Below are 14,027 nucleotides of genomic sequence, written 5' to 3'. Positions count from 1 at the left end.
CAATACATTGGATACACTTACTGCTATTAGTGTTAGCGGGCCATGGTAATGCTCTCTCCATTCCAGTCCGTTCTCGTTCTCATCAAACATGTTATCAAATAGCTACACCAATCGAAACTCTTTATGTCCACATTCGTGTGCATCCATTTCACAAACCTCAAGTTCCCCGTAGATTATTTGGTACATGCTAGTTGGAACAACCTACCTGTGTTGGTTGAACTCCTCATCATACGTTTGACCTCACCAATAGTTTTCAAACCTCTATTACTTCCAAACTGTGCCATCCATTCTCTAATAACAGGTTCCTTTAAATTTGTTTTATTTGTTTCCATCACACTATTCTTTCCCATGGGAATCCCGAGTACGTCTTTCACCATCTCTTTGTTATATATATATATATTTTATGTGTACCAACGTTCACACTGTTGGTTACATAGTCGTAGTTAGTCAACAACCAGTACCCTAGCTTTGTTGGAACCTGTGATATTTTCAACTGCCTTACTGATCCTAAACCCATTTTCTCAACGAATTTCCATTGCTCCTTCGTTAGACTATCCATTATCTCGCAAAGGTTTATCAATGGATTCCTCACCCAAATTAGCTTATCAAACACAACGGTGTAGGGTAATTCTACTGGTCCCACAATCTTTGATACTCTTTCTTGTACAAAATCTTTTCGTCTCTTCATAGGTGTTTGAAAGTCATCATCTAAAATGTTAGCAGCAACTGCAACACTTTTATTACCTGTTTGAGTCAACAACACATTAAACAAAACAGTAACCAATCTCACAACATAGGTTTTTATTTACTTCAATTACATTTCTTTCTAAAACAACACTAATGTCACACCCCAACTTAGGGCCTAGGCGTTTGACCAATAGCTGGTCTCTGTTTTGTAAATATATCAAAGTTTGCGGGTTATTTAGCGGAAGTCTTTATTTTATAATAAAATATTAATATATTTTGAAATCTTTATAATAAAATATTAATTTAATTGAAAGGCTTCTCGGATATTAATATCCGAGTGTTTGATTTATAAATCTTGTTTGATTCAGGTTCATATATTCTTTATAGTATTTTAATGATTTAAAACTGAGTCATCTCTACCTTGCGAGCATCTATCTTCTTGAATGGCTCTAATTCCTTTCTACCTGTACTAATATGTTTCCCTGAAATGTTGGGGGAAAATACGTCAGTGATATGCTGGTGAATCGTTGACTCTAAAAAATTTTTATAAATCTTTCTTTGACTGACAAGATAGTTTTCATGAAAAATCTCAGCAGAAACGTCTCTTATTTCTGGGTTTTGTGCCACTGCCATACACACACAATTACGGGTCTCCGAGATCCGATGCTTATTTGGAGAACTTTTATTATGATCTCTAGTTTGTGGCCACGTAGCCTTGATTAAAAGACTAGACAAATTATGTTTAGATCCAAACACATGTGTTCTCGGTCTGAGTTGCTTTTATTTTCTATCTTGTACATAATTGGGATCACGTAATCCCTTAAATCTTTATATTACACATCACATAATATCTTAAAATATTTGACTGACTTTGTTTAAGATAAACAACCTGTTTATCTTGACTGATTGTAAAAGGTTTAACGTATTCACCTGTGATTGTCTGTTTTGAATGATGTGGTGATCTAGTTTGAAAACCTTTATGAATTAATGATGATTAACCTATAAAATAAGTTTATATAAATACCAGGATCGTCTCTTACTCCGGCTACATACCTTTAGTCTGGTTTTAATAGCTTTAAACCTTGACTGATCTTTTGTTTGAATAAAATAATTTTGATATGAATTCCTTCTTGTAGGACCGATTCGGGACTCGGTTTCCCAACGATTCACGGGGCAACGTGTTAGAGTGCGGAATCCTCTAACACGGCGATTCGGTGGTGATCAACGGACACGTAGGTACGATTCCTAAAGGGGTTTGACGCCTAGGATTGGAGGAAACGACCAAGAACACGAAGAACAATCGAGAGAGTTTCTGTAGGCTGCTGGTTCGTGAGTGTGTATTCTGTTCTCTGCATGTGAAATTTCCCAAGTAACGTTTATATACCGAAGACTCATTCGGTCGAATGAGATACTCATTCGATCGAATGAGATCTGGTTCGATCGAATGAGATCTGGTTCGATCGAATCAGTCACTGATTCGATCGAATCAGCTTCGTTTGACATTTTCAGTACGTTAACTTGGTTTCACGATCTTTGGTTTCATGTTGAACCAACCTGATAGAACTGGGGACATACATGTGACATTTCATGTCCTAACAAACTCCCCCTTGGAGCCAGTTCTATTTGCCTGTAACCAATCGAGTTCTCTTGCTCGATCGTAACTCCCCCTTGGAGTTATCTCACTCTCTCTTTTCTCAAAACTAGTGGTGCATACGTTGCATCCACAAACTCCTTTCTTCATGGAGTTCTCTCTTGATCAAATGGTACAGTCAGTCAGACTTACCATAGGTTCCGCATATCCTGAGACGCTGTCAATTGGAATTTTGGATTAACATTTAAGCACAATTGTATTAGATTTGTGAAATTGACATTAAAGCATAATCTATCACAATATTCCAAATCATATTTCATTCAATTCAAAACAATTACAATCAGAAGATTTAACTTTGAATTACAACAAGAAACAAGATAAACGAAAGACATGACAATTAATCTTTAGTTTCTTGGGCATACTTCTTCTGTTGTTCTTTCCAATTTGATCCTGCATGTATGTCATAGGCAAAGCAAATCCTAATGACATTTCTGTACGTTAACGCTTGCTCTATGTCTTCAGGAGCATAAAGAATCTCTGTCTTGTACAACGTATAGACATCCTCCCTTGACAAATTTGTGAGCCACATTGGATCAAAAATACGAATTGTGCTCCAGTTACCATAGTCATTGAGCACAATAACTGCCTCATGCAGTCTTCCATCATAGTACCAATGCCTGAATGATTTGTAGAAGTCCTGCTTCATCTTTCTAAGAGGAATCTTCTTCATTGTGAGTGGTGGCATGTACTTCAAAATAACTTTTGGCCTGTTGGTGATCAGATCGATCTCCTTTTTGCTTATATATCTCTTCGGCCTTTGTGGTGTGATCATCTTCTATTTTGTGTTGTACTCTTTTCGCAATACACTCTGATAATACGTGGCAAATGGAGATGAGTTGGCGTATAGCAGATCAAGATAATTCAGACGGTTCAGATCATGAGTAGGAAGGGTCTTCAAATCAGTAATACGTTGAAAGTATTCAACCCCCCTTTCTCTCTTGACAGCTACGCAGTTAAGATCCTTCAGACATGCCCAAGCGATAATTTCTCCTGAAGTTCTGCGACCCTTCATTTTATATGACGTTGTATGAGGAATGGTCGGCTTCGCTTGTCGTCTGGATCTTATCTTCTCAAGAATAGCATTGAATGCTTTCTTGCATTCCTCGGTTTTCTCTAAAAAATCGGCTTGATCCGCTTCAGAAGGCTGTTCCATATTGTTTGACCTTTCTTCAGCCTTCTTCTGTATTTCCTCCTCTGTTACATTTTGGAAGAAACTTGCAGAGTTAGGAAGATCGTCATTTTGAGACGTATAGTATTCAGGATACTCTTCCTTTGATAAGTCTTCCATTTCAACGTCATCAAATTGAGAGGGATCGACGTGTGAGGGATCAGTGGCCGTAGATGATGATGAATCAGGTGTAGCAGCAGAAGAAGACGTTTGTTCTGTTGGAGGCAAAGCCAGATACTTGCCTGTTTCTACGTTGGATAATTCAAACATTTGTTCCAGTTCTTCTTCTGTGAAATTATGAGAAATTTCACCTTCTTCCAAGTCTCCACTTGCGAAGTTTCGCTGCTCATTTGGATTGTCCAGTAGAAACGTGAAAAATTCTGCTGCAGTTTTTGATTGCAGCGGTTGGACATTAAACGGATCATCATCACCTGTTTGATTAAACAACCACAATTTAACAACAATTTTAAGTAAACATATGTAATATCATAAACATGAAATACAATATCATTACATATGAAACTGAGTTTATACAAAAATCATCATTTAACAAGATTTAACATTTAAATCCTCACTACATTCACTCAATTCACTTTTTAATACCTTCACCTCCATCATCTGAAGAGTCAAGTTCGTCTGTGTCCACATCAACATTTGTTGGACCTTCCAAACGTAGAACATCTCCTTTCAATTCGGTTACTTTCGCCTCAAGGCTTAGATTTGACTCTCTTAGTTCCTTGATAGAAGAGCCCTGTTCGGCGACAGTCGCATTCAGCTGAGAGTTTTCAATTCTGAGCATGTCTTTTTCGGCTTGAAGTTTGGCAATCTGCTCATCTTTCAGTCGATTTTGTTCTTCTTGCCGTCTATTCAGCTCTTCTTGCTCAGTCTTGAACATGAACATCTTCATCATAGCCTTGTGAAGATCAGCTAGTTCTGTTGCAACCTGAGGAGGTATAGACATTTCTGGTTGAGGTTGAGTAGTCGGTTGTGGTGCTGATTGTGGTGCTGGTTGCTGTGTTGGTGTCGGTGCTTGTTGAACGGGAGGAGCAGCAGACGAAGTCCCAACTGATTGTAACGTTGGAGGACGTGGGAGATCAGAAAATAAACTCCGATACTTCCTTGTAACCTTCTTCTTTTGCCTCTTCGCAGGCCTTTCTTCGCCCGCAACATCCTCGGCCCTAACCTCACCAGCAAAGTGCACATCTGATGCACTTGCTTCATCACCAGCATCCAGAACCTCAACGTTAAAGAATGAATCAGCCTCTTTTTCGGCATCTGTTCTGGTGTCTGCCGGTACCGCTTCCTCCTCAGTGTCAGATTCGTCGCTGGTTTTCTGATAAGGTAAGTTCTCGACGTCTGAATCACTGGCGGCATTCCTCCACTTCCTCTTCGGAGGAGCCTTGTAAGACGGATTTGTCACGTGCCCAAAGCACCTTTTGTGTGGTGGTCTTGTGGGGCGGTCCTTGTAAGATTTTAAACGGTTGAGGGTTTCGTTCTTCATGTGGTCCAGTTTCACCACATCACCCTCATTTTCTTTCAGTAGACCCGGAGCTTGACTATCGACGATCATTTGCACAAATCTCGGGTACTGTAGAAACTTCTCGCCCGCCCCTTGTTTTATTGTCAGATTTTCCACCATATGGCTGAAGGTCATCTGCGAGAAGTTGTAGGGGCGGTTCATCACTAATGCAGCCATTGTGAACTGCATGCTTTCCCTCAATTTGTCAAAACTTGTTCTTTGAGGCCCTAAGCAGTGCATCACCACGTGTGCCAGATATTTGAACTCTGGACATAGATTGGCTTTATGGAGTAGACCGGCATTCAGGTCACCGTCGTACTTCATTCTTGCAAAACATCCTCTGGTTCCAGCAGGATGTAACCCAGTAGGATCTGAATCAGCATCAACAAACCCACAGACTTCCCTGAGAATTTGGGCAGATACAATAATTTCGTGCCCTCTAACCGTGGAGCGAATTACCGACGGCACAACAGTTTTGTCGTGCGAGGCATTCCTCCAGAATTCCTGTTGAACTGACATGATGGGTTCTACTACCCTTGAGATAGGTCCGTGAATCCTGGACCGTTTCAGGATTTTGATCATTGTTGCAAAGTCTTTCCCATGGCTTGCCTTTTCGTCGAGAAAGGCTACAATGTTGTGCTTGATTGATGTTTTGAAGGGAACGAAAACTTCTGCAACTTCAGCCATTTTATCTGCAAACATAAACGTGTTAGAACGAACAGATATCGAAAAGACTGAATGCGTTTAACATTTTCAAACTTTCTGGACTGGTTCAATCGAATGAGCAATGATTCGATCGAATGAGCTACTCATTCGATCGAGTGAGCTACTCATTCGATCGAGTGAGATCTAGTTCGATCACAGACAGTCGAATGAGATAGATATCATCTTTGACCTCTGATTCGATCGAACTACTGATCGAAAAAGTCTCATTCGATCGAACAAGAGACTCGTTCGACCGAATAGACTGATTCGACTCCTTCAAACATCAGCCCAGAATGTGAAGAATCCAGATCGACATTTTCGATCGTTTAAAGATACCCAACATATAAATAACATCGGTTGAGGTTTATGAACATGTATCAACATAAAACTACAAGACTTAAACGGTTAAAAACAGTTTAATGTGTGTTTCGTTCTAATGTCCGTTTCCGAGAACAAAAACGACCAAAAACTTGATCAAAACACGGTTAAAATCCAAAAAATCTTACATTTTAGTGATGTACGTGAAAAATCGAATAAGATGAATGGATCAAAACGAGGGTTTCGCGTAAACAATTTTGAGAGAAATTTGCTGAATTTTTTTTTTCGAACTAAACAGACCGATCGAATCAGTCTGAGAATTTATACTGTTTCTGGACTCATTCGATCGAATGGACTTGTACGATTGGACCAATCTATCGAATGAGAGTCTATTCGATCGAATAAGTCGCTCGCAACACCTCTCATTCTCACAACAACTGACTCGATCGAATCGGCTCATTCGATCGATTTCCTCGATCGAATAGCAACATATTCGATCGAATGAGGGAAAAACATTGAAAAAATAAACTTTTAAACTTTTTATTCCCTGCCATCGATCGTGGTGCCTTTGAACCTGCAAGAAAACATAAACTTTTGATACTTGGTTAGTTTTCTTAGACATTTTCCGATAATGAGAGCTTGGTTCCTACAGAACATATAGATCATAAGACATTAGTAAACACACGGAAAAATATCAGGCACAACCATCTTTGGGTTTTCTTGTCACTTCTTCTTTCTTTCATGCACAGTCGGTTGCGCAGATAAACATTTAGCAACCTGCATGAAGTTTTCTTTCATTCCTACACACTGGATAAACATTTAGTAGGAATAGACAGGGATCAGACTACCTGTCACGATGATTTCTCATCAACATTAAAGCAGAATAAAAATAAAAATAATTCAGAATAAAAATCTTTTTGAATTTTTATAATATTCAAACTGAAATAAGCAACTGTATAAAATTTAAAATACAATATTTTTGGTTGAGAAGGATCTATAATAAGAAATCATACAGACTTATTTGACTATCTACTGAGACTTTTCGAGATTTTTCACATGTTTTTGATTTTTTCTTAATAAAAGAGTATATAATATTAAACTAGGCATAATGAACATTCTTTTTGTGAGAAAGATCCGAACATGGGATCAGTACTGACATTGTAGCACTCAGTAAGTTCAATATAATTTCTTTTGGTCGATGCATATTACCGATGCGATTATGGGTATATTTGTCCATTTAAACTTAAACAAACATCCTCTCGTCTGTCAATGACCATTTGATAATTGCTTGTGATCACAGCTATGTATCCCACCATATTTTGATTGACTCATGTAGGACCTCACAACATATTGAACAGTCAAATCGGCGCATCTTATTTTGACAAACGACCATAAGCTTATAGGATCCCCTTTGTTCGCTTTTCATCAAATTTTGTTGCTTTTCACATTCTTGCGAATTTAATTAGCAACTTGATGATTTTATCATGTTTTCACATACATGTTCGGTATTCATCTACTTGTCCCAAAATCATTTATTTTATAATTTTTTCAGGAGATATCCAAGTTATCAGCGCTGTCCAGGTCGATACTTACGTATCACAGAGGGAGATAATAACTTTAGATATACCAGTATGGAAGAGCGCTGTCCAGGTCGATACTTACGTATCACAGAGGGAGATCAATCCAAAACCGGTGGAGCATAAGATATTTAATACAGATATCCAAGTTATCAGCGCTTTCCAGTTCGATACTTACGTATCACAGAGGGAGATAATAACTTTAGATATCACAGCATGGAAGAGCGCTGTCCAGGTCGATACTTACGTATCACAGAGGGAGATCATTCCAAAGCCGGTGAAGTATAAAATATTTAATACTCCTCCTTAATCAACGTTTAAAGCATATGATTTAGAAGGGACTTTCGATGAAAGCAGACCTGCAACACGAAGATCTAACATTCTTTAAGAATTTAGCTTTTGGGGGAACCAATTTGGGCCGATGGTAATTCGTGTACGCGTGATAAGACATATCCTCAATTGATATTGGTCTTTAGACAGTGACGTCTCGTCAATTTATCTTAGATGTACACCCATAGCTGACAATCTAAATGATTTAGATAGGTCAAATCCAGACTCAATTCAGTAAGATAAGCCTACCAATATATCACATTAGTACTATGCATGACCAATTTTTCACTTTATATCTTTTTAACATCATGCTACTGTCAGTGTGCCATCACTTCCCAAAGGTTGGATACAATTTCTCATTTTCTGAATATATGAATGTTTTTGGAAAAAAAAAATTTAAATTATTTCGCCCCGATCAAGTCAAAGTCTTCAGGTAAACGGCTATCCTGACGATCCAATGGATCAGCTGGACCGACCACATACGAGTATGTGTCCTTCTAACTAAGTATGAACGACTATTTTTCAGCGAAAGAATAAAAACCCATCATAAACCGCCCCGGTCACTTTCAGTCATCTAGTTAATGGTTATCCTCATAATCTACTAGTAGAAGTAAGGACCAAACATATCCGAAGATATGTCCTTCAAACTGAAGCAACCGACATAATTCTAAGCGATAGTGACGGTTTTTTTTTTCTTTTTTTTTTTTTTTAATATAAGGAAAAATGAGAATAAGCTATACAGAAATAAAAATCTTTTTGATGTCTCAGTATGATAGCGTCTGTGTACTATCATCTTTCTTGTAACAAGATCAACTTCTCAAAATTTTAAAATTTTTGATGTTTTTGGGTTTTTTGTATTTTATATTGTTTTTGGTTTTTCTTGAAACCTTTCTCCCCCTAAAAATTATAAAAACAAAATCTTTTTGGATTTTTCAAATTTTTAATAAAAGAAAAAAAATGAAAAACAATTCAAATGATATCTTCAGGAACATCATCTGATTGACGTTTAACGCCGTTGATCTCTAGCAAATATAAAAACCGTGGTTTGTCAAATGATTTAGTGAAGAGATCAGCGCGTTGTTCCTGAGTGGGGATTTTTACCACATCGATTAACTTCTTTTCGTAACAGTCACGAAGGAAGTGATATCGAATTTCGATGTGCTTCGTTTTGCTAAATTGGACAGGATTTTTGGTAATTGAAATTGCAGCAGAATTATCAATATATATGGGAGTAGTAGAACATTCAATACCGTAGTCACGCATCTGTTGCTGAATCCAAATAACTTGAGAACAGCAACTGGCAGCCGCAATATACTCCGCCTCAGCTGTTGAAGTGGAAACTGACGTCTGCTTTTTGCATTGCCACGTTACTAAACGACTTCCAAAGAACTGACATCCTGCTGTTGTTGATTTGTAATCGAGTTTACAACCACCATAGTCCAAATCACTATACGCATGTAGATCATAGTTATCATCATGAGGATACCAAAGACCCCAATCTGGAGTACCCTTCAGATAACGCAAAATTCTTTTGACTGCAATAAGATGGGAGACCTTCGGCTTTGACTGGTAACGTGCACAGAGACACGTAGCAAACATTATGTCCGGTCGAGAAGCAGTCAGGTACATTAGAGATCCGATGATCCCTCGATAGTGAGTTGGATTGATTAATTCACCCTTTTCGTCAGGATTAATCCCGTGATTAACCTCTAACGGAGTTCCCTGTGAAGAGGAACTCAACATCTCGAACCGTTTCAAGATGTCATTGACGTATTTTGTCTGGTGAATGAAGACACCGGAGTCTGTTTGATCAACCTGAAGTCCTAAGAAGAACTTCATCTCACCCATGGAGCTCATTTCAAATTTTTCTTGCATCACCTGTTCAAACTCCTTGCATAGTGTTTTATTCGTGGACCCGAAGATGATGTCGTCCACGTACACTTGTACCAAAATGAGATCTCCTTCTTTCTCCTTTGTAAATAACGTGCAGTCGATCGTTCCTCTTCTGAACCCGTTGTTCAGAAGGTGTTTGGATAGTTCCTTGTACCAAGCTCTCGGGGCTTGGTGAAGACCGTACAAAGCTTTGTTGAGCAGGTAGGCTTTGTCCTTGTGATTTGGGTCTTCAAAACCTGTAGGTTGTCCCACATATACGGTCTCTTCGATGTGACCGTACAAAAAGGCACTCTTGACGTCCATCTGATATACTTTGAATCTCTTGAAAGACGCATACGCCAAGAACATCCGGATTGATTCCAAACGCGCAACCGGAGCATACACCTCATTGTAGTCTAGGCCTTCGATTTGCCTAAACCCTTGGACCACCAGGCGGGCTTTGTTGCGAACAATCACTCCACGATCGTCGCGTTTACATTTGAGTACCCACTTAGTGCCAATTTTCTTCTGTCCTTTGGGGAGATCCACTAGCTTCCACACACCAAGTCTCTTGAACTGTAATAATTCTTCTTGCATGGCTGAGACCCAGTTAGCGTCTTTCAACGCATCGGTGATGCTTCTTGGTTCTTCTTGTGCTAAGAAGCATTCATGGGCATTTAGCGCAACTGATCCTGACTCCATCATTTCAGTGTAGAGGCCAAAATTCAGCTGTCGACGTGTTTTGACACCCTGTTGAATGTCCCCTATAATGTTGTCTTGTGGATGATCACGTTCAGTCCTAACCACCGGATTGTCAGGAACGACAACATTTTGTTCCAAGTTAGTTAAGTTCGGCTCAGGAACTGGAGCGATTGGTGCCTCTGAAGTAGACGTTAGAGGCTGTTCTGCATTTGGTGCTTCTTGATTTGATGATTATGGTTGTGGAGTAACCTGTGTCGGTGCCGATTGTACATCATCTGCTGGTGATTCATCTTCAGAGTCAGATTCGGATGACTCTTGAACTTGCTCGCTTGACTCTGTGGAAGAAGACGATGATGGACCAGGATGAGGTGACGATTGCTGTGATTCATCAGGAGGTGCATTTTGCGCCTCATACATCATCTGAATAGCAACCTCATACAGATTGAATGACTTGAACAATTTGTCAAAATCAAACAACCAGTCTTCTCCTGACCCCTTGGCTGGTTCTGTATAGCGTTGAACGTCGACATGGTACCATTCTTCAACTAATTTTGTTGATCTGTTGAAGACCCTTTTGAGAGGTACACTGTAACCCAGAAAATAGCCGTTGATGATCTTCTCCTCGAACTTATTATCGACTTGCCTTTTAAGTAACGTGCAAAGAGCTCCAAATGGTTCCAGGTGCTCTAAGTTAGGCCTCCGTCGTTGAAGAAGCTCGAAGCTTGTCTTGCCGTGGCGCTTGACAATGCATACCCGATTCAATGTGAAACAGGTGTTGGCAATTGCCTCACTCCAAAACGTGACAGGCAACACTGAGTCTGCTAACATTGTTCTAGCTGTCTCGATTAACGTTCGATTTTTCCTTTCAGCAACCCCGTTCATTTGTGGAACGTACGGGGCACTGAACTCCTGAACAATGCCTCTTTCTTTGCAAAAATTTTCAACATTCGCATTCTTAAACTCTGTCCCGTTATCTGAACGCATTCTCCGAACCTTCAGATTGTACTGTGACTCAAGAGTTGTAACCAGCAGATTTATACACCCAAATGTCTCGGACTTTGCTTTCAAGAAAAACACCCAAGAGAATCTCGAATATTCATCAGTAACCACTAGACAGTATGAGTGCCCAGAGATACTCTTGACGCTTATTGGGCCAAAAAGATCCATATGAAGGAGTTCCAATGGAATATCATTCGAGTGGAAACTCTTAGACTTGTGGGACCTTTTTACTTGCTTTCCCGCTTTGCACTGCACACACGAATCAGGGAGACGGAAACTTCTCAGATTAACTCCCTCAACTAGCCTGTTGTGCACAAGCTTATTCATGTTCCTGACATTAATGTGTCCCATCCGTTTATGCCATATGACAGTATCACGTTCGGATGCCTTGGACACAAAACATGTCGCCGTTGGAGACGATGACCCTGCCTTAGCCATATCCAGAATGTAGAGATCACTCTGGCGTGCGGCTGACATTAAAACCTTGTCTTCAGAAATGGTGAAATCCTTAGCCAAGATGTGGCAGTCTCGATCATCAAACATAACTTTGAAACCCTTGTCGCAGATTTGACTTATCGACAACAGGTTGTTCTCCAACTCCTTGATGAAATTAACCTTATCAAACGAAATTCGCCCATTTGAAACAATTCCTTGGGCCGTGATGTAACCACCTTGAGTTCCTGCAAAGGAAACTGCACCTCCTTTTATCTGTCTGACACTGGATAGGAGATTCATGTTTCCAGTCATGTGCCTGGAAGCTCCTGAGTCGATGATCCACATGTTGAATCTTGGATCATAAAGAGCAACCTGCACACAAAAAGCAAAAGGTTTAAATATCATTGGAAACCCAAGCCTTTATGGTCTTGGGTTTTCCATTATCATCACGAATTAACAGTTCAATCCATTTACCCTCATTAACACTGTTTTCTGGTTTGACATCGTTATCAACAGTGTTGTTTTTCTTTTGTTTCCAACTGTCAGTCTTCTTCTCAACATGTTTGACATAGCTGGTTGAAGACTGACTTTCACTTGTTGAAGTGGAAACACTTGGGTTTGAGGGATTCGGTGATCTGTGTGGTGAGGTTGACTGTGGTTTCCTAGGAGAGACCGACCGCGGTGTGTGAGACCGAGTTTGACTTTGAATGTCAACGGTCGGTCGCCTCATAGGAGATGACTTGACATATCTAGGATCCGGATACTTGTAGCAAAATCTTGCTATATGGCCAACCTCTCCACATGAGAAACAGTAGTTTCTCCCCCTTTGACGTGGTGGAGAGTAATATCTTTGTTGTTGTTTGTTACCATAGTACCCCTTGGATTTGACATTTTGGGGTGAAGTTTGTCTGGGAAGGGGTTTTGAAAAATTATGTTTTTCATTAAAGTTACCCTCCTTGACAAACTGGGTACCATGTTCCACATGCACTTTCTCAGATTTATGATTAAACTTGTTCTTCTGAGAATTACTTGTTGTTGCCTTTGATTTAGATGTGGATGGGCCTGACTTAGTTGTGGAACCTAAGTCTGTGGCAACAACATTTGGTTTGGTCTCAGGAGCCGGGTCAATGACTTCTTTACCCTTGGACTTTGAAATTTGGTTTGTGTCCTCGGGTGTTTTAACATTTGAGTCATCGTCTGGCACAGCTCCTGGTGTGCTCACAAATTGGTTCAGCACTGGGGGTGGGACATTGTGATATCCCACACCTCTTTCCTTTTTGCACCGGAACTCGGGGATAATGTGTTCTAGCAAATAAGAGGAATTGGAGTAACTTTTTAACTTGAAAGTCAATGATTCAAGATCAGCTTTTGTGCTCTCCATTTCCTTTTTCAAGACATTATTTTTATTGATATGAAAATTTATAGAATCTTGTTGATTTAGAACACATATCTCCAATTCCTTGTTCTGACGCTTAAGGCTATCAACTTTTTCTTTAAAAGCAGACTCTTTCTGCTTCCAAGCCTTGTTTTGAGCAAGAGCGTCAGTCAGTTCAATTAAAGATCTTGAGGCTGCTTGTTTATAAGCCTCGAGATCTTCAATTCTCTCTTTCAGAGAATGAATTTCTTGTTCAGACATTTCACATTTTAAACATTTGGTATTTTCTGGTTTGGGAGTAGTAGGGTTAGAACTTACCTTGGCATCATTTGACGTCTCAGCCATGAACGCAAAGTAAAGATTCCCTGCTCTTTCCAGAAAAGATGCAGACTTTGCTTTTGATAGTACCTTGTTGACTTCTTCAACAGTAGCAGCTTCTGCAGGAATTGTTGAACTTGGAGATGATTGAGGAACATTTGACTCTTTTTCTTGATCCCCCATAATCTCCACTGATGACACTTCAGCTTCATGCTCTCCTTCATTTACTTCAGTAGCTGGCTCCTCTACAATGTATTCTTCATCAGTTGAGGAATCATCAGACCCAGATTCTGAGTCTTGATTCACAATGGTGATGTCAGTCATGTTAATGCTGAAGTTCCAGGACTCGCCTTCATCACCTTGAACAGCAA

This window comes from Bidens hawaiensis, unplaced genomic scaffold (assembly GCF_021521415.1).
Source record: "Bidens hawaiensis isolate Kalapana, Puna unplaced genomic scaffold, B.hawaiensis_p1.1 tig00035521_1, whole genome shotgun sequence".
NCBI classification, from domain to species: Eukaryota; Viridiplantae; Streptophyta; class Magnoliopsida; order Asterales; family Asteraceae; genus Bidens; species Bidens hawaiensis.
This window is presented reverse-complemented; position numbering follows the sequence as displayed.